Genomic DNA, 27,017 nt, shown 5'->3' on the forward strand with positions numbered 1-27,017 from the left:
TCTCTGTAGACTGATGAGAGTTTCTATCATACGGTATGTACCACATTGCTTCTACTGATACAGTTCTATTGTCTTAAATATGATGACTGCAGCTGTCCTGGGAAGAGATGAATAGGCCCCAGAGTCATGTGCTGCTCATCTCTGCACAGTCTTACCCCACATTAGCTTACAGAGGCTGCCAAGTTTCCCTCTTAAATGTTTTAAGATCTTCTGTTGCATGAAGTCCACACTGCTCACCAGAACAAGCCCCATCTGACTCTTGCCTTGTGCCCTGTGACTCTGTGACTCCCCTGCTGTATGAAATTCCTTTGGTCCCACATCTGGATGCCCTTACTTATGCTAGAACAGCCTGGTTTCATCATGGTCTTGTTATAGTTGACAAAACTCCTCTTTATATATTTCTGCCTTCCAAATTTACCTGCTCTGTGAAGCTGAAATGGCTGTCCAATATTTGTGTCCCTACTCCATATATCCTACAATTAATTATTACTCCCCTAAAAATCTCTGATTATTGATGTATCTGTTTCCCCTAGCTGGCTAGGAGGACACACCCTATGCTTTATTTGACTTCCATTCTCTCAGTCCTGAAGAGAGACTCATAAATGGAGCTGAATGGGTATTTCCAATATTTCCAGGAAGAGCAAGCTTACTTCAGACATACTGCTAGCTTCTACTATAGTTGTTTAATTTCAAGTTTAAAAATAAACAAGTTTATAATGATATATAAAATTATGACCCTACAATGTGTGTCTTCCTAATGCCAGCACTTGCAATTAGAGGTAAAACCAGAAACTGTCTAAATAGCCAAAAGTCATTTAACCACAGCCTTTCTCATACACACTAGAGTTAAAGAAATGCTCTCCACTGTTATGTGAATGTATTCCTGCTGTCATCAAAGAATGAGAGTCTTTTCAAAGGTAAAGTTGGCAAAACTTGCATAAGACGCTTTAGTTTAAGATGCCCTCCCCTTCCCCCCCCCAAGATGTTAACCATATAAAATAAGAGCTGCGACAATATTTTAGGAAAAATGTTTATAACAGAGAAAAACTGAAAACAAAAAACTCTCTTAGCGTGACAGGGTGCCAATTCAAAAGTCTATTCTGAGCCACTAAATATGATTTGAAGATTACTTTGAAATATGGAAAAAGTATAAACCAGGATTAGTATACACATTAAATACATGGCATGATTGTAACTAGAAAACTCCAAGAATAAAAATTAAGGGGACATCAGAGAACAAATACAATCCCTTTGCCCAATGATAGGATAATGCAGAACTGTTCTACTATTATTATTTTATAGATTTTCTTCATAGCATGAAGTTGTTTTACAGATAATAATTAAACCAAAGGACAGAAACTAGAAGCTACTGAAAATAAAACAGAAATAAGGGGGAGAAAATCAGGAATGGTAAATAAAGCTGATATTAAAAAAATAAATGAAACATACAAATATAGCAAAGAAAGCAATAGAGAGCCAAGCTTGAAAGCAAGAAATAGAATCCCTTAGCCACTGAAACAAGGAAGACACCCAATGCCTGATCAGGAAGCACAAAATGTCAGGAAATGAAATACTGTCAGGGAGATTAGCAGAAGAAAATAATGTGTATTCCCAAAAAATTTTTTAAAAAGTGGAAAAGTTTAAAAGATACAATTTGTAATAGTTAAGGAATGAAATCAACTTAGGTGCCCATCAATGGATGAATAGCTTTAAAATGTAATATTAATTCACAAGGAAAACATTGTTCAGCCACAGAGAGTAGAATTTGGTCATTTGCAACAGAAAAGATATAAATGGAGGATACTGTGGCAAGTGAAATAGGCCAGAGATGGAAAGACAAGAACCACATGTCCTCTCCTATCTACAGAACCACTGAAAATGTAAGCAGAAAATAAAATAGTGACTGGCAAAGGCTGGGAAAGATTAAAGGGAGACTAAAGAAAGCTGGATTGTATCAGTGCATGTTGTGTGTAAGTGTTGAAACGGCACACTAGGCTCCATGACACGTTCCATTTATAAATGTTAATAAAATCTAATACATAAGTAAATACATTAAAAACACTACAAGGCAAACATATTTAATAGAGTGAGTAAGGAGGCCCAGGGCATGGATTTGTCTTGGAAAGGAATCTAAGAGAGATCATCTTGAAAGACAGAGCTGCTAAATTAGGTGGTAAGGCTGAGAAGATGGAACGCAGCAAAGAAAAAATGAAGAAACATGAATGATCCAGCAGGAAACATGAGCAAGCAAGTATTCAACATACAAATTCCATATGTACATACAAATTCTAAAATGAATAAAAAGGCGGGGGAGGGGGATGATACTCAACTCAAAATTATTTTTATAATCGAAGGGAGACATGATGTCTAAACTTAATCCAAACATATAGCTAGTAAAAATTCACTCCTTCAAAGAAAAGGGGAAGTAGTTACATAACAGAAACAAAGACAATTACAATCAAAATGCATCATCAGATCACCAGGATTCTAATCAGCTACAAAGAAGGTCAGAGAGCCATGTTGACAAGGAAGAAGGAGGAGAAGAAGGGGAGGGGAAAGGGAAAGGGGAAAGGGAAAGGGAGAGAGGAGGAGGAGGAGGAGGAGGAGGAGGAGGAGGAGGAGGAGGAGGAGGAGGAGGAGGAGAAGGAGAAGGAGAAGGAGAAGGAGAAGGAGAAGGAGAAGGAGAAGGAGAAGGAGAAGGAGAAGGAGAAGGAGGAGAGGAGGAGAGGAGGAGGAGGAGGAGGAGGAGGAGGAGGAGGAGGAGGAGGAGGAGGAGGAGGAGGAGGAGAAGGAGAAGGAGAAGTAGAAGAAGAAGAAGAAGAAGAAGAAGAAGAAGAAGAAGAAGAAGAAGAAGAAGAAGAAGAAGAAGAAGAAGAAGAAGAAATCTTTTAGAATGTCTAAGAAAATATGTGATGAAAAGATGAAAAGTAACAATCTCTGTAGAAATCTATACTTGGCAACCATACCATCCATGCATGACATGGAGGCATTTTCAAGAAAATGAGACAGATTTTGAGCTCACAGAATTCATGAAGATGCTGCTCATTGTGGGCCACACAGAACCCAAAATGAGCAAACACAAAAGCAAATAACTAAGGTGGGAATCACGTATGTAAATCAACATCAAAGTGTTCACTGCCAAAGCACAAAACAGTAGTGATGGGTAACATGGAGATGGTCAGAAAACAGGTATATATCAAGCAGTCAACCACCATAACAAATGAGAGGGCAGGAAGACCACTTGGGTCCTTGTGCTGTTTGTGAAGGGGAAAGAGTCTATCTTTAGCCTGTGGTAAGCGTACGCATACAACATTTATGTGTATATTTCCATCAATGTTAGACTTGAATAGGACAAGGAAATGTGCTCTAATTTCTCCATAGAGAAAATGACTCTCTATGTTCTAAACTGAAAGATTAAATAAAGAGAGACACACTAAGGTTTAAAAGCAGAGTTAAGTTTCTTAAATCCAGAAGTTAGGGAAGACTGGGACTAGTGAATGATTGACAGGTAGACCAGTGGGTCAGAAGCAAGAGTTCAAGAAGAGAGCAGTGCTTACATGCTGTGATGAAGGAGACATTTTCTGTGCGGTCCCTGGAGAGGGCAGTGGTTTTGTTTGTTTCTTTCTTTGTTTGTTTGTTTTTTAAAATAAGGCTTTACCTTCATATAAACATGAAGGCAAAAACAATCCATCTTTTAGAACATTACATTAGGAATCATCTTCATGAAGATAGAAAAATTCACACACAAAATATACAATATATTAGCAATGAAACCAAAGACCAAGCTGGAGATATAGTTCAGTGGTAGAGGACTTCTTCAGTGTGCAGAAAGTCCCAGGTTCAATTCCCAACAACATACACACAGGGACAGGAGAGAGAGAGACAGAGAGAGAGAGAGAGAGAGAGAGAGAGAGAGAGAGAGAGAGAGAGAGAGAGAGAGAGAAGGTTAGACAGTATTAAAATCAATGTTCTGTTCAGAAAAGAGTATAAGGAAGCTTTAACAAGTCAACTGCATCACATAGATATGTGCTACCCATATCCTAGACAAAGGGCTTATATCCAGAAAAAGAAATAGAAACAGCTTCATATTTCTAAGAAAATGGCTATAATTAAGTACAGAAGACAGGCAAGAGATGTAAATAGATGACTTACCACAGAGGAGATTTAGATGGTCACAAGACCTCTGCAAAGAAACTTGACATCTTTTGTCATTAGAGAAATGCCCAACAAGCCCTCAGTGGGATTCCGTTACAGACACACATGAATTATTAACTTGGTCCCAGGAAGGTTATACCAAGTTATAATTCCCTTAGTCATGGAAGCAAGGCCATCCTACTTCATGCTTCAGCCTTGAAGGCAGCTGTGTTTATTTAAATCAACAACCTGATGAACAAAGGGGAAGTTACTGGTGTTTAATTTGCATGTTTAAATGCCACAGATTCCCTGATTTTTAGAGAATATTGACTAGAACATGTGTACATTTTCTTTTGAACTTACCTGTACTCATTTTTCTATTAGATAGATATCCACTGTGGCTAATTTTTCCCTCTGGGGGGGCAATACCCTATTTTAATTTAGAGTTCCAAAGTTGCCCTTGATTAATTAAGTCCTCTCCTCCTTGGTAGGAAAATTTAGCGTGTATTTAAGGCTGGAGCACACTCACTTCAAGACACTCTTGAAACTGAGAGCAGATATATATCCTAGTTCTGGCCAAGAAGTAATCAGATGACAACCAGAGGTTCCAGAGAACTATGTTTCCTGACTGAGAAAAAAAAAAAAAAGAATTTCAACTGGTCCTGTTTTTTTCTTCCTTCATCCTGCATAGAATGCAGCAATTAATGTATAGATAAAGGCAACAACTTTGTAAACCCAAGGGTCTCAGTCATCATAGTCAAATGATCACTTCTAGAACAATAGAGACCTGTATCTTTAATGCTTTATAACTAAAGCTAGAGAACTAACGTCCATCTGGTTTAACTTCAATAGCAGAAACTCTTGCTTCCATCTGAGTGCAATCTAACATGTACATCCACTTGTATTGATTAAATATATACAATGCATACAATATATGCTTTATATTACATGCATACGTATGAGTTCATATATACAATGTAAATATAAAATATACATTTAAGTAAATTAACTGTATTACTCTTGCCGTTAATATGGAAAATGCACACACTTAAAAAGGAAAATGGGATATAAATGATAGATAGATATCAAATTCTATGAAAATAATTAAATAATTAAAATAATTAGAAGTCACAGTATTCTGATAAAACTCTAAGCCAGGACGATAATTTCAACAAACAGTTAAAGAACAAGGTTGCCCATAGGCACCTGAGAACTGGAAAGACTATTAATTCTCTGAAGCCTTACCCCAACAAACACTATTGTCCACACTGGCCTGACTGTTGCTACCCTCACATGGCAGATGGCTCTCGGGGCCCCTGCTCTGCTTTCCCTTCTACTTAGACTTTCTCTTTTAGCTATTGTACTTCATCAAGCACCTAGAGCATCTTTCAAAGCAAGTCATCCCAGGCCACTTGTGTATTTGAATCCCCGTGACGGTCTGTGTGTTACTAAGGATAAAATGTCAAAAAATACCCAAAGTGTGAATCAGATCATTTTCTCTCAGACCTCAACTTCTTTCCCTTCCTTGCTACTGAGCTCTACACACTTTAACTTTCTGGGGTTGTTGAATGTGGTCCCATTAAGGGCCTTTGTACCTATTGATCTCTCTGCCAGAATATCACCCTCACACCTCAGCCCACTCTGTCACTGTGCAGGATGCTGTTCATTTCTACCTGCTGAAGCCGTCCTCCACAGTTGGCATCCCTTGTCCCTCTAACTTGCTTTACTTTGCCTCTTCACATTTAGCACTAGGTGATGTGTTATAGAATTACTGCTTTAAGCATCTTAAATTATTTTTCTTTCTTGTATTATTATTTCATGCATGTGTCATGCCTGCATGTGTATCTTTGCACCACATGCACATGGAGGTCAGGAGAGGGTGTCAGGCGCCTTGGGATTGGAGTTATAGTCAGTTCTGAACTGCCATGTGGGTGCTGGGAATTGAACCAAAGACCTCTGGGAGAGCTGCCAGTGTGCTTAAACATTACGCCATTGCTGCAGTTCTGGTTTTTTAATTATTTAATTATTTAATTATATTATTACAATTCAAAGAAGAAAAGGAGGAAGAAGGGGAGGAAGAGGAGGAGGAAGAAGAGGGAGAGAAAAAAAGAAGAAGGAGAAGGAGAAGAGGAGGAAGAGGAGGAGAAGAGGAGGAGGAAGAGGAGGAGGAGGAGGAGGAGGAGGAGGAGGAGGAGGAGGAGGAGGAGGAGGAGGAGGAGGAGGAGAAGGAGAAGGAGAAGGAGAAGGAGAAGGAGAAGAAGAAGAAGAAGAAGAAGAAGAAGAAGAAGAAGAAGAAGAAGAAGAAGAAGAAGAAGAAGAAGAAGAAGAAGAAGAAACATGGGTGAGTATCTATATGCTTTGTGCACATAGGAGCATCCTTGTCACATAGGAGCATCCCTGTCACAAAGCAATGGCAGAATTCATAAGGTATGATCTGATAAACACTCCTGAACTTGCTTTTTTAGGAAAAAAAAGATGACAGACAAACAGAATTGCCTGGGGAAATATATGTGAACAAAGTTTATATGAACTTGTGGGAGTGGCCAGCTGGTGACTTGTCTAACTTGAGACCCATGCTATGAGAGGGAGCCCATTGCCTGACACTGCTTGGAGGGCCAGGAACCTAAGGCTCAATAGCCTAGAAACCTAGGATAGAACCAAAGTAAATAATAAATAAATAAATAAATGAATAAATAAATAAATAAATAGGAAAACCAGGAAGTAAGTAAGTTAATGAAACAAGAGTGATCAAAAGTAGCAAATTTCATTTATAAATACAAGAAGACAGGTAGGGATATAAACTTAACAGAAGAAAAAATGTATAAACAACTTTTAAAATATTAGAGTTCAGGGAGCAGAGGCAAGCAGATCCTGGCTTACACAGAAACTTCCAAGCCATCCAAGACTACATATTGAGGCCCTATCTCAAAAAAATTATAGTTAACTAATAATAAAGCTAAATATTGTAACATGCATGGCTTTGAAGTCATAGTGTTTGAGAGCACAGCAAAACAAGGATGGAATAGTTGATTACAGAGATACAAATTAGCAGAGACTTGTTAGAAGCATTTTGTGTTGAATACGAAGAATTTTAAAGTATTTATACATTTTGAATGGTATTTCTACTTTCATTTTACATAGTAAGGCCATCATATATGAATATACCAATATTCACTGATTATTAACTGTAACATATTTTATGAGTTAAAAGTTGAAAATATAACTGTCCTATTGATCAAATAAATTATGTTGCACATATAAGGTAGAATATTAATTTGCCATTAAAAAGGTTTTTAAAATTTTAGAAACACACTCATATATGCCATAATAATAGTTGAAAAAAATCAGACTCCCATTCAGATTATGCAGCATAATAGTTCAAATAAGTAAAATCATAAGTATCATTTTTTAAAAAACTGAAGAAAAATTTTGCATTTACATGACAAAATTGGGTGTATTTTCCTTCTTTTTAAAGTATATTTCTGAATTTCCTAAGTTTTCTCATTATCAAGAAGAAAGTACTCAGGTCAAAGAAATTTTACTTAAAAGGAAAAAAAAAAAGAGAGACATATTTAAATTACAGCTCTCATGACCTGACCCTCAACTCTGCTAGTTCATGGGCTAAAGTGAAGGTTAATCATCTTGTTAGATATTTTAAGTACAATGTATGTTTGTTGCTCAGGTCTGAGAAGTGATCCTTTGACGTAAGAGTAATAGAACCATTTTGCTTAGTTAGTGTGACCAGCTGGTGTACAGCAACCACAGAGGTTTAGTCAAGAAGCAACTTTTGCTTCTGTGTTCAGATTTCTTAATCACACATAGGAAGAAAACATTAATGAAATTCCAAGAAGAAAGGACAGGACTTGGCGGGGGGGTGCACAGGAGGCTCTGATTGGGATGTAATGTGAATAAAATTAAATTATGGAAAAAAATCTTCACATTTTATCAATTATTTAAATATCTCAAAAAATAGAGTGTGAGCTCAATTTATAACTATTAGCAACCTAAAAACACAACCCGAATGGTCATACAGCTTTTTAGAGTTTATGCTGCTTTTTAAATCTCTTCAATGAATTTTAACCAAGTGCACATAACAGAGTACGATGCAGCTATTCCCCCCAGGCTTGTCATAAGCACTGCTGTCATGAGCAAAGTGGTTGTGATGACCTATAGTCCTTGGCAAAAAAATAAAATAAAATAAAATAAATAAGCAGAAAAATGTAACTTACTGAAACTGCTAACAGCCCCTAGAGGGAGACAGAAAAATCATAAGATCTCCACCTGTGAGTCTAGACGCCCTCCGTCCTGCCCTGCTGCACACAGCCCTGGGGATGCTGGAGTACAGAGGCAGTGGAAGGTTGACCCGGGGTTGGAAATGCTAGGCGATGCAGCTGCCCGTGAGTCAGCCATGTTGGTGCTGGACTTGTCAATGATGCAGCTGCCTGGAGTCATTTGTGCTCCCGCTTGGAAAGAATTCTCTTTGTTCTGTCAATGCCGTCTCCACCTGGGGTGGACAGATCCTTCTTTAGGTCTCCCTATAAAATTCATACAATGCGATAGGAGCCTAGCATGATTGTCCCCTGAGAGGCTCTACCAGTAGCTGACTGAGACGGATGCAGACAGCCAAGAATTGGACTGAGGATGGGGACCGCTATGGAAGAGTTAGGGCAAAAAAGACCAACAGTGTCAAACTAACCCAGATTCCTGGGAGCTCCCAGAGACTAAGCTACCAACCAAAGAGCGTACATGGGCCCAGCACATATACAGCAAAGGACTGCCCTGTCTTGCTGTCAGTAGGAGAGGATGCATGTAAACATGATGCCCCAGGGAAGTGGGATACTGGGATGGGAGAAGCGCCCTCTCAGAGGCAAAGTGGAGGGGGGATGGTGTGAAGAACCTTGAAAGGGGGACCAGAAGAGGGGACAACATCGAATATGTAAACCCATAAAGTGATTGCTTAAAAATTAAGCTAAAAATAAAATATAAATATGAAAAAAGTCATACAATTTGTAATGTATTGCAGCACCTGAAACACAGTGCGCTGCTCAGCCTACAAAGACCATCAGATATTGGAGGTTTGGAATGACATCAAACAGGATAATTAATACATTGGGCATGGTGGCAGTATGATAAGGCATGCATCCAGTAACTTAGCAAATACAGCACGGGAAATTTTCCTACGTATCCTCAAGCATTTACAAAGTGACACATGGGAGGAAACAAACTCGTTTCAGCCCCAAATTGAAACCTGCAGAACCACCAGTGAGGAATTCCCAGAGTGAATTAGGTATACCCTAGAGCAGGGGACTTGGAGACTGTGGAAGAGTCTGAGAAAAAAAATAAATGCCTTGTGCACTCATGTACGACGTTTGCCAAGACACATAGTAAGTAAAAAGCAAGGAGCAGACTGTCACCCAGTGTATATTACCATCTGCCTTTGAAAAGCGGTAACCCTCAAGCAAGGATTGCATCTTCATTGGAGAAACTGGTGTCTGGAGGCTGAGACAGGAGGAAGCTCTGCCCTTTATAACTTTAGAGTCTGCTACACATGACTGCTGCCTATCACGTTAAAAAAAAACATGTTAAAGACACACGAGACAATTTGCTTGCACATTTCTATTTTCCTAATATTCAAAGTATCAATTATTGAAGATGACTCATTTTTCCTAGTAAAATATGTGTCTGTTAAAGGAGATAAATTTCCTCCAGCTGAGAGCAGCAGTAACTATAGCGGTGGCTCCCATTTAAAGGACAAGATTATTTAGGTTTCATTATTAGCTATTAATTCATGCCTTGGTTCATTTAACTATGGTTTGTTTAACTTTGTCTCTGTTCCAGAAAGAGACAGAGGCACCAATATTCTTTTCAGGAGCTCAGCCTTTAATAAGGAAGGCAGAAAAGCAAACAAGCAACTTACTTGGCTTGCAACTATCTAGCACCCACAAGGCTGGGCAAATCAATACTGTGTGGATGTGAAAGGAAAGGGAAGACTCTGATGGATAACTCCATTGTCAGCTTGACTGGGTTTAACAGTCGCCATGGAAACACACCCCTGGGTGTGGCTATAACAGTGTTTCCAGAAAGGTTTAACTGAAGACAGAATGCCCATCCTGAATGGGATTAGCACCATCCCATGCCCTGGGGTCCCCAACCAAATAAAATGAGAAAGTGAACTGAACATGTAATCATCTCTCTTATCCCTGCATCCTGGAACATTATGACCATCTGTCTCACTCTCCTGCCCTCAAGCTTTTCTACCATGATGGACTGTGTAGCCCCCCAGACAGCAAGCCAAAATAAATCCTTCCTTCCCTAAGCTGCTTTTATCAGAAATTTTCTCACAAAAGTCATAAAAGTAACTAATGCAAGACAGGGGACACAAAAGAAACCCTAATGAGGCAAGAAAACCCAACCCCATCAAGACTCCAGAGAAATCTAAGACACAAAGAGAAATTACCCAGGACACAGAGGAGGCAACCCCAGCTCAACCACAGGCAAACATTAAGGAATGTGTGGAACCTTCTAGAACCTACAGTAGTTGGGTTGGGTTGAGAGACGGGCTGACTGAAGGTGTGGGCTGACACAATGCTCCCCTGGAAAAATGAGAGCACTGATACTGTGCTTGTGCAAACAGATTTGCACATGAAGACATCAACTGACACAAAGGTCTCTAGGCAACAGAATCCCACAAAAAGCAGTTTCCAAACTCAGTCATTTATCAATATCTCTTAAAAACAAACAAATAAAAAAGGGATTTTCAGGTCCTATTTCAAACTTACTGACAACTTTAGACAACAAGGTTTTGGAATCTGCATTTTTATAGTACTTATCTGGATATCCTAGTACAGGAGCCACTGGTAACTGGGACCTTTTGACACAGACTCCACAGTGTCAAGGTACAAAGTTCCCTGAAACTTCCTCTAAACTGAAGTGCTGAGAACATCAGGAAGCTGCCTTTCAAGGGCTCATCCTGCAACAGTCAGAAGAACCAGGAAGCAAGAACAACGTGCTAAAGCAGGGTCTGTCTCCAAAGGAAGATACAGATAATTTAGATACAAAATCTGCTTTTTAATTATTTTAAACTCAGCGCAAGGCACCATAGCAGGTGATACAAATTAATATTGTATGTATCTCAGCCACATATTTAGAATGAAGACCTTGTATTTGGCAACCAGATGCTTGCAGCAAATATGCCCTCAGTTGGCCTAAAAGAGGATGCTTTTGTCGCCTGAGGCAAAAGGAGGCAGAGCAGCACACTGTGCTGAGGTACCTGGAAGACAGGATCATGTTCGCAACTTTTCCGTACGCCAACTCAAACATTCATCTCTATTTTCGGTTTGTGTTCCATTCTGAAATCATCTTGGCCACCGTTTGAGGTATTTTGCAAGATATAATTACACAAAGATTCCGACAGGAAAACAAAAGAAAGACGGGGAAGAAAAAAGAAAAACCAAATTACCCTACAAAGGTATATTTTTAAACACTGAACAGCTTTGAATCTAGATGAGTCGCATACGAAAAGAAATACCAGCCGCCATTCTACCCGATCTGCATACTGTTTTCTCACCCAAAGCTAAGCGTGTGATTATTAAATGTATTCATTCACTCATGTGCTGGGTAATTTATTGACTACCCATTCAATGGCAGGCACTATGGTAAGTAAGTATTACGTAATGGTGAACAAGGTCATCCTCTCCCAGCCTCCACTCCATATCCTGGTGAACAGACTTTAAGACAGTACACAAGATCATGGGGCAATGTTCTCTGAAGTAGAGGACCAGGATGCTAAGAGAACAAGCAGAGTAGGGAGCTACATGACCATGGGGGTAATCCCATCTGGGGGGTATATAAGGACACTGCTTAACCTGATTTGGACAATAAAAGTTGGACAGGTACAAGATAGTCCTAATACCCAGTCCATCCTTTTGTTGACTAACCAGCTCCTCTGTCATCTATCCTAACTAAAACATTTAGTTCTGAACCTGGCTTTAGGATGAATGTCTGCTGACGACCATCCTCTCAAATCTTTTCTCTTAAGGTATTGGCATAATTATGCTCTAATTGTATTTTGAGAGAAAAGTTTCATTTTAACAGGAAGGGTGATGTGTAGGAGGAGCTAAGGTAGGAGGAGTACTGAGAGGAAGAGAAGGAGTAAGAAGAGGAGAAGAAGAAGGAGAGGAGAAGCTAGGTGATGAAAGAGAGAAAGAGGGGGGAGACAGGGAGGCAGATGTTCATGTATCTCCACCAGTCAAAGATAGTTGTTATATCTAGGTTGGTCAGTGGGTTACACCTCTGATTGAACAATTCCAAACTTATAAAGCCTATTATTAACATTATTTTTTAAAAAATGTATAAATGCAAAAAGGAAAAGGGGGCATGGGGTAGGGGTTTTCTAAGGGGGGGAATGGGGAAAGGGGGATGCCATCTGAAGTGTAAATAAAATATCTAATAAAAAAAAAAGTTGAACAGGGAGATGGAGAGAAAAGGGCAGGAAGTAAGTCTGTGTTGATTTTAGCAGGTAGAACCAGAAGGGAATGAAGCAGAGGCAGAGTAAGCATCTTCAGAGATGAGCAGAGCAGTATTAGAAAAAGAGCGAAAATGAGACGGGATGTGAGGAATTGAGAAGTTTCTGAGGTAGAGCAGAGGAAACAAAGGGGAGTCGGGAGTCCATTAGGAACAAAAGCAATAGAGACCAGTGCATGCTATCGAACTCATCCAGATATACTTACGCATTTAGCAAATGAATGCCTTCGCTCCAACTTCCAAATAGCCCTGAACATAAAAGTTCAGCACCTTGGCCAAGGTCACAGTGTCACTGCGCCACTGCATTCATTAATCTAATGGTCTCTTCTGATGCTTTAGCTCCAAATTATGTAAAATTAATAACAATTTGAGAGCCGAGCACTGAAGTGCATACTGTATATATTTTTCTGTTTGAGCAATGATGTAATTTTGGAGCTTCATAATCTTTGTTTTGAGTTGAGGCAATGTAGGCTGAAAAAAAAATCCTCTGATGTTTTAATAGCTATTAGCCACAGTAAGCTCATGTGATGTTTGGTGACAGATTTTCAAAATGTTGCCACTGTGGGAGGAACACACGTTCTTTCTGCATTTTTCTTACAATATTTTACAAATCAACAATTACCTGAATAATAATTTCAACTGAATAAAATAAAATCCTTGGGCTAGCCAAAAGCTAATGGTAAGAAGGGAAGAAAATATGATGACCATCATGCGTTGTGAGTCTCGTTTCCCCCAGAGCTTACTACGTATTCATTCAGGATCTTGGAGCACAGGAGCCATCACTAATCAAGAGGGATCTGGTTGCAGGTACCTGTGTCATTATGCTGCAACCTGGCCTCGGTCTCACAGTAACTAGAAGACTAATTGGATATAATTTCCTCTTACAGACTTGAAAGCAGACCTCAATAGCAAGCCTCCCTCGTGTTTTCTAAATAGCAGAATGAGGCTTTCAAACCATTTTGTGACCCCCAAATCTCTGGTTCTTATGCTGGAACCCGGGACCAAGGTCCTTTCCTGAGAGCTATAAAGATACTTTTGGCGTCCATCTCTGTCGATGACAAAGTTAAACCAGGTGACCTCTGGTTTCATTTCCAGTTTGAATACCTTTTAACTTAAACTGAAATAGTAAAATATGTGCCAAGTACACAACAAACAACTCTGAACAATATTTCTCTTGCCATTTCTTTCTCTTCCTCCTCTGTCCTCATAGGACCAGATGAGCTATATAGCATGACTGTGATCTTTGGAATTCTTTGAAACTCCATCATATACACACTCTATCTACGTGTTCATATACATATTGTAGATAGACTGTACCCAGGATACTGTTGTTGCTTTTAAAGAGAGAGAGTCCTTCTATTTAGTCCTGGTTGACATGGTGCTCACTCTGTAGACCAGGATGGCCCGGAACTCACAGAGATCTGCCTGTCTCTGCCTTCCTAGTGCAGGGATTAAGGGCGTGTGCTGCCATGCATAGCCCTGATGGTTTCTTGTTAAGGATTTAATTGCAAGTATCGTAAGCCAATTTATTGACTCATGAGTATCCAGTCATGAATGTTTGTTCAAATAATGCCCCTTGGGGGAAAAAAAGAGACTTTATCTCTAAGTCACTTCCACTCTTTGAACCCTAGATAGTTTTCTACACAGCAGCCCTCACTCTGCTAAGGTGCATCTCTGGAATGTTTAACTTCTACTTGACTCATATCACTGAGAGGTCCTTCCTCCCTTCTAACCCTCCATAGCTTCTTTAAAGGCCTGGGTGAGCTTGCTCTCCACATACTTCACGTCTGTTCACTGCTTGCTCCCCTGCAACCTTGTTTCTCCACTTCAATGCACTCCCATAGCATTACACTTATCTGCTCCCCACTGTCTTCCTCTGACTTCCCCTGCCTCCCACTGGCCCCCAATGCTTTTGTGTCATACATGAGAAAGAATAACCGTTTCTCCTTCTTAATCTACCTCATTTTCCTTGATCTGATCTGATCCCCAGTTTCATCCATTTCATACAAATGACACAACCTCATTCTTCCTTTCATCTGAAGGAAACTCCATTGTGTACATCGTTGCATTTCTCTGTCTAACCATCTGTCAATGAGCTCCTAGGCTGGATCTGTCTTTTGACTATTGTGAACAGTGCTGCAAAGGGGGAGACATAGATGTGCCATTCTGTCCAAGGCATGCTGGCCTAGATTCTAGAGTGGTATAGTTAGATCGAGTAGCTGTTCTGCTTTCGGTGTTTCAAGGAAATCTATTCTGATTCCCATAAGGGTTGCACTGTTTACATTTATGACAGCACCTATAAGTGTTCCTCTTTCCATAACCATTTTCAGTGCCTGCTATTGTCAGCGTTAGATTCATGATCACCTAGAAGAACTTGACAGGTGGACAACCATCTTCCTGAAAGCTCTTTTCTGGATTCAACAATAAAATATGTTCCTTGTTTGTCTCATTTTCTCTCTCTTTTTTTATCTTTCCAATATCTTTGACAGTCTTTCTTTTCTCTGCCCATCTATTTAACTGGAATCTCTAGGCCTTTGGCTTAAGCCATCTTTTTTTTTCCTTTCTCCTCTCTTTTTCTTATTTATATTCCATTCCATAGTATAAATGCCACAGATACATGTTCACCTTCAAACATACCTCTTGTTTTGACTATTCATTTGGCAGCCTATTCAATAATATCTTGTGGGTATCAATATAGAGTTTTACAGGACGTCAATTTTTAGCTCTTCCACCCTTTCTAGCTTCTTAGTTCAAAAACACAGGTCAATAAAGGATTCCACCTTCTGCCTTTTAAGATAATAATAATAATAATAATAATAATAATAATAATAATAATAATAATAATAATAAAACAGTTCCCTGTGTCTATTCATAGTCCCTGTCTGTGAAGCCAGCAACATACATCTTAGATCTATACTTTTTTGCCAACTTACTCCACTCCAGCCCAAGCCACCAACCATCTTCTGCTGCTATTGTCCTATGTCAGATACTTTCCTGGGCTACAGAGGTGAGCAAGAGAAAGTCACCACCACTATTGAGCTTAAACACAAGAGGAGGGAAGTGGATGGTAAGCAAAGGAATAGGTAGAGAGATCATGTCACACAATGCTAAGAACTGTGAAGAAAAGAGAAGAAAATGGGATAACTGAGTGAGCAGTGTCAAGAGGGAAGAAAAGAAAGAAATTAGATATTTAAGAATAAGACAGGTGGCTCTGTAGTTAAGAGCACTGGATGCTCTTCCAGAGGTCTTGAGTTCAATTCCCAGCAACTACATGGTAGCTCACAACCATCTGTAATGGGATCTGATGCCCTCTTCTGGTGTGTCTGAAAACAGGATACTCATATACATAAAATAAATAAATAAATATTTAAAATTATTATATATATAAAAAAGAATGAGATGGGAATGGTGGGATGCTGAATTTAGAACAGCACTTTCTAATAAGCCTGACTTGGCTTTGATAGAAATAAAGAAGCAACAAGTTTATTTTTAGTTCAATTTTAATTAGAGGAGAATTATCTAATAATTCTAAAATTTTCCCCTCATTGTTTCCCCCTGACTAGTATTTGAATATGAACTTCTCACTACATATTTCAATTTAAATTCCAGACTCACACAGTAACTCTCAGAAAATTCTACCTCTTTATTATGGTAGAATCATTTACTCTACAATGACTATTTTAGGCAGTGATTTCTTCTTATTCAAAATTCTAATCAATTTGAAAGTTCTTTTCTCTAGGTTTGAGGGTGTGGCTCTCATCTATAACCACAAAAGGAGCTTTGGTGCTCACTTTATAGTTCATCCATTTTCTAAGTTACACGTTTCTATAACATATTTTCACAGGGTAATTTTTAAATATAGGTAAAGATACTTATTCTGTTAGACACAAACATGAAGCAATGGTCCTGGTAGGTTCAGGGAGGGGGGGGGGTGTTTCACTGTATATCCACTGGTGACCCCACCAGGCACCCAGGAATAGTTCCAATTCAATAGTCACACAGATGACCCTAATTAAACTAAGTTAGTCACAAGACAGAACCAAAAGTCATGAATCTGGAGAGGGGAAGGTGGAGAGAGGGGAAAGAGCTAGGAGATGACTGAGAGAGAAAGTAATCAGAATACATTATATAATGGATTACATTATGTAACACATACGAAACTGTCAAAGAATAAAAATTAATCAATATGTTTGTAATCAAGCAAAGGATGGAATGAAGGGTATTTTCTTACTAAACCTTAGAAACACTTTCACAAAGTTAGAAAATCACCATGTTGATGCGTGTTTAGAGACTGCTAGTTCTTGGCTTGCACTGACAATAATTTATTCTCAGAATCATGGTGTTGATGCTGATAAAGAATAAAATAACCACAAAGAAACCAAAGACTTATCAGTCTACCAGGCGCTGTCCTAAATGTAGGAGTTCATTACACACTTTCCCTCAAATCTGCCTAGCGTGATGTGGAGTGTAGTATGGCTTAATACTGCACTGTTCTTAATTCTGCACTGTTCAGAATTCATGCTGAATTTTAAGCCCCGATACAACACTGTAAGAGACGGAGCCTTTAGGAGGCCTTTAGTATGTAAGGGTATCTCCATCATGGATGGAATCTGTGATGTATAAATGACCTAGAAGAGACAAAAATAGAGCTTCTGTTCTCCCACATCCCATTAACTGAGGACACAGCCATTGAGAGACCATCTCCAAAGCAGAGATCAAACCCAAGCAGACAATGAATCTTCTAGCATCTTGACCTTTACCTCCCAGTCTCTGGAACTATAGGAAGTTGATTCCTATTATTTAGAAATTAGCCACAATAAGGTATTATGTTATAGAACCACAGAGTGACTAAGACAGATCTTAATACTATTAGGCAAATTTGGAAGACTAGCATGATGTTGTACTTGGAAGTTCTAATTAGAAACATTGGAGTCTTAAATAAGACAGAGACTGTAAATACCATCATCATAACACACTCAGATTTATAAGTGTGTGTGTGTGTGTGTGTGTGTGTGTGTGTGTACATGTGTATGCCTTTCATTGTGTGCCCATTGGCAACTCCATTAGAACTTGTGGAGTCACCAGTGAACATACAACTGAAGGCACGCACACACACACACATACACACACACACACACACACACACACACACACACACACACTCAGAGAGAAGAGAAGACTGGTCTTCCAGAGAAAATAATGTGACTTTCTAAGAGGCTCAGGTTTCCAAACAGCCTTATAAAAATGGAAGGAGGAATGCCTAACAAAGAATGAGACAGCAGAATAGCAGTGACCTATGTGAAGAATATCAGGGAGCTACAACAAAAGCCAGAAAAGAGCTGAGACTTGTGGAAATGTCACAGATGACAAAGATTGGGTTGAAGATATACAAAGGAAAGATATACAGAGACCCTTAGAATGAATAAAGAATATTACTACCTAACCTTTTGGTAGGAGGTGGATACTGAGTTGTAGGTTTGCATTGGCCATAGTTGCTCACAGTTCTGAGAACAAATGAATATATCGAGTGCTCGGCCCTACACAGGGCATCTATAATACCTGCTCCAAGGCCCATGGATCATCACAGAATAGGGAGGAAAGGAAGCTTAAAGGGGTTAGAAGATAGGAAGTGCCTTCTGGATCCAACGTGGCCACTGCAGTCATGAACACAGCTATGGCTACCTGCACAAAATCTGCATGAAAAGAGAAGAAGGAGAGAAGAAAGAAAAGAAGGTGGAAGGGATGGAGAAGGGGAGGGAGGGATAGAGGAAAGGAAGGAGGGAGGGGACCCATGAAAGCAGAATGGGGACCAATTAGAAAGAAGGTGTCACAGGATGGAAGAGGATAAAGATAATAATGTGGGGTAAATATGATCACAATAGATTGTGTTAAATTTTAAAAAGTGGTTATCCTTTGGTAGTACATTATTAGTATTAAAGAGATATATTTGAATCTTCCCTGTACACTTATCATCAGGAGGGACATCATGATACCTTCAAATTGCTGACTCAGCAAGGGGATGCTGCGGTACACACACAACTTGTAAAGCTTTCCCCATTGCTCACCTTCCTTCTGATCCACTGGCTGGTGAAACAAAGCTGACTGTCTCCAGTAAACCATGTTCTAAGCAATACTTAAAAGGCTGTGGCCAAGTCTGAGACATAACTAAGAGACAGAGTGATCTTAGTTTTGTGATATAGTTATAGAGGAATAGTTAAATACAAATGCAGGAAATAATATCTATAGCCTTGAATACTCCTTTGGTCAATTCACAGGTCAGTAAAGCTGACCTACTGTTCCGGTAAATATTATACTGCTATGTTAGGCACCATTGAGTGAGTCCCTGTACTGCTGAAAAAGTTACATATTCTGCCTGGAAAGAAATGATATCATTTCCTAAGTGCTGTTTCTGATGGCCGTGAGTCAGAAAAGGAAGATACAGTTTGATTTTGCTCCCAATTCCAACCTCTAAGACAGCTCAACTGGGAATGAAAAAGACATAAAGAACACTGGACAAGGAAGAGTCATCCGACCCAGGTTCTCCACTTCCTCTGCCAGTATACTGAACAAGTCACTCACCCAGTGGGGCTCAGAGTCCCTACCTACAAAGCTGCATGATGCCTGTCTTACCTGCTTCATCCTACACTTGATGAAGAAAGCTCTTCACAAAGTTTATCTTTGTCCACAGATGATGTAATCATTCCCAAGTGTCAGGGTCAAACTTTCTAACACATAAAGTCTTTCTAACTCAATGTCTAACACAACTACCAACTTAGAAGTGCATGCTCCCTTCAAGGCTGAATGCTCGACTGGGTCTGAAAGGCACAGGCAAGGTCCCTGAAGTATTTGTCCAGGGAAAGATGGTTCTGTGCTTGCTTAGTTTTTGTAGTTGTTGCTGGGTTTTTGTTTGTTCTTTAGTCTGAGGTCTTTGCGTGTCAAAAATCCAATAAATACACTGTTCACACATGCACATGAGATGGGAGGGTAGATGCCATGTCAAGACCAAATGTTAGGAAGATTCAGGGTAAGCAGAAGTATGTACTAGAAAGTGCATTCGAATCATCTGTATTTCCCATGCAGATGGGAATCCATATCTCTATGAAGATTAATGTGAGGGGTTGGAGACATGGCTCAGTGGTTGAGAACACTGATTGTTCTTGCAGAGAACCTGGGTTCACACTGATATGGTGGCTCACAACCATCTATAATGCCAGTTCCAGGTGGTACAGTGCCCTCTTATAGACACTATGGACACCAGACATGCATGTGGTCATGTATATGCCTATGGTACACATAAATGCAAGCAGGCACAATACCCATAGACATAAAACTAATTTAAAACTAAAAAAAATAGCAATGTGAATATTCTATGTTAGATACCACTTAGACTTCATAAAGGGCCAATACACATTTTATATGAGTACACATTTTCCAATAATCTGTTAGATATTTTAGGGCTTAAGACAGAAAATGAAATCTGGTTTTCTGCCACAGATGTCAGCAGTGAACAACATCTGCATCCTTTCAGCCTTTAGTTCTACTGGGAATCAATCTTTAAAATGCTCATTTGTCATAACTATGTAACAAGAAAATTTCAAACAAGCAGAAACTCCTAAATTTTAAACCTTATTTCATTAAAATTTGACCCATTACTATGTGTGTTAAAAAATAAAATGAATTAAACTATGAGATAGTTCAATCTCACTTAATTTTTTTACTTACTCTTTCTTGAAAAGTATTTTTATTATTTTATTTATTTATACCCTAAATGTTGCTTCCTCTTCTGGTCTTCTTCCCCCCCCCAGAGTTCTTCACCCCATCACCCCTCTCCTTCACCTCTGAGAGGGTGCTCACATCCCTCAGGGAATCTCTCTTCTCTGGGGCCTTAGGTCACTACAGGATTAAGTGCATCCTCTCCCACTTAGGCCAGGCAAGGCAGTCCTCTGTTACATATGTGCCAGCCCTTGTGGTTGGTGGCTTAGTCTCTGGGAGCTCCCAGGGGTCCAGGTTAGTTGACACTGTTGGTCTTCCTATGGGGTTGTCATCCCCTTCAGCTCTTTTGATCCGTCTCCTATCACCCCAACCTCAGTCCAATGGTTGGCTGTATCTGTATCTATCTCAATCAGCTGCTGGTAGAGCCTCTCATGCTTTACCAAGGATGCCCCTGGGATAAGAGTGGAGTATTTTCTCAGAGGTGAAGGGGGGGGGGGGTGATGGGATGAAGAACTCTGGGTGGTGGGACCAGGAGAGCAGGCAACATACAATACACAAAGACTTTCCAGAGAGCCATGTCAGGCTCCTGTCTACAATCACAACATAGCATCAGTAATAGTGTCAGGGTTTGGTACCCATCTATGGGATGTATGCCAAGTAGGCCAGTCACTGGTTAATCTCAATTTGGGCTGGTCATTGATCCATCTTTCCTTCAGTCTCTGCTCCATTTTTGTCCTTGCATTTCTTTTAGACATAAACAATTCTGGATCAAAATTTGGAAGGTGGTTTAGTGTCCCTATTCCTCCACTGGGGGCCCTGTCTAACTACTGGAGGTGGTCTCTTCAGGTTCTATCTCCCCACTGTTAGGCATTTCAGCTAAGGCCATCCCCATTGAGTCCTGGGAGCCTCTTATATCCCAAATTTCTGAGACTTTCTAGAATTTCTCACCACCATCACCCCAGACCCGCAGCATCTGCATATTTTCATTATTCTCCTGGCACTCTGGGCTTCTCTCCTGTCTTCCTCCATACCTGATCTCTCCCTCTGCCTTCTGTGATTATTTTGTTCCCTCTTCTAAGAGGTAGGATTGACCATTGGAAGTTGCTGAGATTGAGTTTCAAAATGCAGCATCCCTGTGCTAGATTTGAAGGAAATAATTTTATCATGAGATCCCTTAAACCCTCCATTTGAAGTATCTCTTACATTTTACCTAGGTCATCCTAACTTCATGGCTCCATGAACTGACCCCACACTGTTCCTGAAATGAAGCACATGCTGTGGGATAAACTTGTAGTCAATATACAAAAACCTCAAGACCCTATACTGTCCGTCCAAGGACAAGGAAGTGCAGCTGGATTCTGATCACAGAGATCCCAGGATGTACGTCTTAGAATGGGGAAAAGAGAGCATCCTGTATGGAGAAAAATCAATTTTAAAAAGTAATTTCCTGATAAAGTCTATTATGAATGCTCCCTGTTTACTCACATTAAGTTCACATTAAGGCTGGGCTTGGATTCCTCTCAGTACCACCTTCTTCTTCTTCTTCTTCTTCTTCTTCTTCTTCTTCTTCTTCTTCTTCTTCTTCTTCTTCTTCTTCTTCTTCTTCTTCTTCTTCTTCTTCTTCTTCTTCTTCCTCTTCTTCTTCCCCCTCTTCCCCTCCCCCTCCCCCTCCTCCTCCCATCCCCCTCCTCCTTCTATCCCCCTCCCCCTCCTCTTTCCCCCTCTCCCTCCCCCTCCCCCTCTCCCCTCCCTCTCCTCCTCCTTCCCCTCCCTCCTCCTCTTCCTCCTTTTCCTCTTCCTCTTCCTCCTCCTCCTCCTCTTTTTCTTTCTCTTTTTCTTCTTCTTCTTCTTCTTCTTCTTCTTCTTCTTCTTCTTCTTCTTCTTCTTCTTCTTCTTCTTCTTCTTCTGTACTGTTAACAGTCTTTGCTTCAGGTTCCCACTGAATTTGCCCCTTGCTTCTCATACTCACAGTTTCAAGATAAACCATGCATGTGGGAACTGCAGTCTCCTAACTGGCCTAACTGGTGCTCCTACTACCTACATCCTTCTAAAATCCATCATGTCAGGATTAGTGATTTGAAACACTTCTTTCATCTCTCTTCCCTCATTAGAACATCCTGCTTGGTTGCACTTTTTCTTATGATTTGAACACTAGACTAATTCTGAATGTCCCACATTCTGACTTCATTCCATTTATCAACCGTTTTTGTTCTCACTGCTGATCTGACTTGCCCGATACCCTTCCTCATCCTCTTCTGTATACACCACATCCACATCCCAACCATATCTTTGCTTAATCTGTCTTTCTATCCCATATTTGGTTCTGACTCTTTCCTCTTGACAAGGTTTTCTCTGATCTTTCTAATCTCTGTGGACATCTCCTTCTTCTGCATTCCTCTTTTGCCACTGGTGGTTGTGGTTTGGTTTTAGATTACATGTGCATTCTTATTCTTTTTTCTTTATGAAACAGTCCACTCAAAATCATTTTAAAAACAAAAGAAACAATTGAGATCAGTCATTTCTCATCAGTGTCCTCAATAGTCACTCATGTGAGCTGGCATCTGTTACTATATCCCTCTCCTTACCCCGACCAGCCTCAGCCAGCTGGCACCATCACATCTTAAATTTATACTGAGTCATCACAAGGATCAGCCATTCCACCATGTTCCCTGTCCTGGTAATAATAGGCCTGATATGCACCAGCAGAAATAGAAGGTACTGAACACTCTACCATAACCTTTTAGAACAGAAGAGGCAGTTCTGAGAAGGTGCTAGAAGAGAAACAGTAGCAACAAAAACTTCTGTTTGATATCACAATAAAATCTCCTTACTGTGTGTGCACATTTACATGAAGAACAAACAGTTTTTACTTATGTAGTTGTCAAACAATGGTTGGACCATATAAAAGATAAAATTACAGAATATGTTAAGGGATGAAAATATGCTCCCTGAATGGAAGACCATTAGAAGACTGTAGTTCCCACATCTGAGATATATGCTGAATCTATGGGTCTGAGAAGCAAGGAACATGTTCAGTGGTGGCCTGAAGCAAAAACTGATACCAGTATAGGAGGAGGAGGAGGAGGAGGAGGAGGAGGAGGAGGACTAGGATGAGGAGGAGGAGGAGGATGAGAAGCAGAAGCTAGAAGCAGAAGCAAGAAGCAAGAAGAAGCAAGAAGAAGCAAGAAGAAGCAAGAAGAAGCAAGAAGCAAGAAGCAAGAAGCAAGAAGCAAGAAGCAAGAAGCAAGAAGCAAGAAGCAAGAAGCAAGAAGCAAGAAGCAAGAAGCCGCAAGAAGCAAGAAGCAAGAAGCCGCAAGAAGCAAGAAGCAAGAAGTCGCCTCTGGTGACATCCAGAGCCCATCACTCACCAGCTCTGTGACTTTGAGGAAATGAGCCTACCTCATAGGAATAAATGGAAAATTCTTCAAATTTCTTCTCACTAAGATTAAGATACCACAATGGGCAAGGTCAATATCATAGTCACTATTTTTACTTTGCTGAGAATGTTTTATTTACCGTTATTAACATCTACTACTGAAGAAATTTACTGGTAAACTCAACTCAAGGCAAAGCCTCAGTAGCCTTTTTAATATATCCATTAAGTATTTTTTTTCAAGGTAAGTTATCAGTTTATTAGGAAAGTGCCAACACCACATTCTTGGAAATTACTGGAATTTTATTTGCCTCAGGCTTATGACTTGCAACCAAAGACACTGTGCAAAGAAAGCAAAGATTAAGTCCACTTTAGGGAGAAGGAGACTATACACATTGGTAACACAGGAGATTGGGTGGACAAAGAAGCCATCCAGGATACTCTAGACACTGTAATATTCCATAGCATTGTCAATAAAACGAGAACAAAAAAAATCAGCAATGTTTACAGTAGACATAAATCTTATACAAGTCAAAAAGCTTTTTTTTTTGTTCTTCAGATCATAGAGCATAAAATGGAAAAATGTATATGTAGGTGATATCTAACTACTGTACATTTGTCACTAGTAAAGTTGCTTATATGTACCGCAGTGTAAAAAAGAAAAAAAAACCAACAATACTGAAACAAATGAAAATCTTGAAAATCGCCTGATGAAAAATAAAATAGCCAGTGGCTTTTAATGGTTCCTCCTGGCCATCAGCACTACAGAAGATACGAATCTTCTCATTGGATCAGGTGACAGAACCAAGCACAAGAAACTGCTACCAAACTTGACCCACCTGTAGAAATATACTATCTGCCCACATCTTTTCCATCAAAAGCTTTTTGTTTTTAATCTTTGAATCTTTGAGGCCCATTTGGTCACAATATGTTACAAATCTCTCTCTCTCTCTCTCTCTCTCTCTCTCTCTCTCTCTCTCTCTCTCTCTCTCTGTGTGTGTATGTGTGTGTGTACGCGCGCATTTCTTTTTTTACACCATGATATCATATGTTTGTCTGGCACTACCCTAGTCACCTAGAACTAGCTAGTTCTAGATGACAATGAGGACGGAGAAATAACCCAGTGTGTCCAAATGGCGAGTGAACTCACTAGGGAGGAAGGAGAGGGGAAAGAAAGCATTCAGTTTTGCCGCTGCGGGAAGCTCACATCCAGGCTCACTCATCGTCAGTTCCACTTGCTTCTGACTGTTCATTCTCATCCTGCTCCTCATCGGTGTCAAAATTGCTCACGATAGGTTTGGCTTTGCCTTGGTTTGGCCTTTTCTTGCCCTTCCCTGTGTCCCGGCCTTTCTCCTCCTTTTTATTCAGTTTGATTTTCACCTTCACAGATTTTGCCTCTGACTCTGACTCTTCTTCATCATCTTCCTCCTCCTCCTCATTGCTTTCTTCCTCACTCTCTTCTTCTTTGGTAATTTTCTGCCGAGCACTCTTAAACACTGACTGGAGGACAATGGAGTCTTCGTAGATCTGGGATCCTTCCAAGTTGAATGTCTGTGCATTGTGACAGAGAAGCATGACATCTTTCTCCAGGTCCCCCAGGCTCCGGTACTTATGATTACAGATTCTTTCCTTTATCTTTTTGAAATCCACTGGCTTCCTAATTAATTCATAGTATTCTGGTAACTCTTTCCTGGAAGGTAACTGAATGAAGACTTCACTGAGCTGCCATCCTGAACTGTTTCCTTCTATTTTCAACTGAGAATTACAGGGCACCTTCTCCACGTTACACCTGTCTTTGTAGTTTATCACAGTATCAATGATGGCGTTCATCTGCTTTGTTAGTTTTGGGGGATTTGGTGACAACTTCTCAGCCGGAGGGCGGCCTCTTCTTTTCTTCGATTTTTCCACATCTTCCTTCACGGGGTCTTTATCCACATTTCTTCGTCTTTTTCTTTTCTTAAGCTGTACCTCCTCTTCCATTTCTTCCAAATTGCCGTCTTCAATGGCCAGTCACCAAAGGAGGAGAAAGAAAAGGCACCACCATATTGGATCTCCATTAAGTATGTTTGTCAACTACTTTTCTATTGATGTAATAAAATATCTTGATCAAGAGCATCTTAAACAGTGTCACCAACTGGGGACCAATTGTTAAGATGCCAGAGCCTGTGAGGGACATTCTCATTCAAACCACCACAGTGGCCTTCAGCTTTCTTCCTGTCTATGTAAATTCTTCCCTTGTGAGAACAAGAGCTCATCAATCTCGCTTCTCTTAAAAGTCCTAGACCCTAGCCTCTACCTTCTGACCTGATGGCTCAACCACAGGAACCTCACTGGCCTCTCAAGATCTACTTAAGAAATCCAAAGAGCCCTCTCTCCATCTTGTCTCCCTATACTCAGCTCACACAGTACTCTTAAAGTGACATGAGATGATTATCTAGGCTATTCTCTGAATTTTGAATCCTATTTCCTTTTTCTCCATTTTTTTCCAACTGAACTCTCTTAGAAGCATTGCTATGCCCCCATTAGAATACCTTTCCTTTCTTGCGGGTTCTCTAAAATATTCCATATCACAGTCCTTACCATATTGAATGATAGTGTCTTCTCTCTTAGGTGAAAGATTAGCACTTCATATTGTATTCATATTTTGCATCCCTAAAATCCGTGGGGAAGAGCCTGATTTGAAACATTTTATTTAAATAGATAAGTAAGCTTCTGTGCCCAATAAAACCTTAGCAGGTGTTTGAAAATACTAAACAGATCAATACATTTATCTGCTCTGGGTACACACATCAAGAGATGAACTACAAGGTAAGCAAGAAATATATGTGAAGGTTACTGACTACAGTAACTACTACTTGCATACACAAAATTATGAGAAATGAATTTGCTTTTTTTTTTTCCTGGCATTGCCACATTTTCTACCTGATAAATGGTGGCCTCGGGCACTGAGCCTGCTGTCACTAATTGAAACGTGTTTTCCTGTATTCAGTTTCGGTTGTTTTGTTGATTCATGTAGCAATCTTATTTAATTAAATAATGTAAGCATTGAGTTATATAAGGGAAACAAATCTCCACTAGGAAATTCAAGAGGGCATTGTGGAAGGAGTCAGTCAGCATTAGGTAAAACTAAGTGACTGAGTGTACAGGTAGCACCAATTGAAATAGAAAAAACTCATATTATTATCTTCTTGATAGCTGCCTGCAGCCATAGGGATGAGCAGTTATATTTTACATGTGAGTATTCTCTGATACACTGTAGTCAAAAACTAGGCCA

At 39.9% G+C, this 27,017-nt stretch overlaps 1 protein-coding gene and 1 pseudogene across 2 annotated transcripts in view; both read right to left on the minus strand.

The window, feature by feature from the left end:
* Ano4 (anoctamin 4) overlaps positions 1-27,017 on the minus strand; it is a 367,952-nt gene that overhangs the window by 223,496 nt on the left and 117,439 nt on the right. The window lies entirely within an intron of this gene.
* On the minus strand, positions 24,812-25,753 carry LOC143436059 (SWI/SNF-related matrix-associated actin-dependent regulator of chromatin subfamily A member 2 pseudogene; annotated as a pseudogene).

Source organism: Arvicanthis niloticus, chromosome 22 (genome assembly GCF_011762505.2).
Source record: "Arvicanthis niloticus isolate mArvNil1 chromosome 22, mArvNil1.pat.X, whole genome shotgun sequence".
Lineage (NCBI taxonomy): Eukaryota > Metazoa > Chordata > Mammalia > Rodentia > Muridae > Arvicanthis > Arvicanthis niloticus.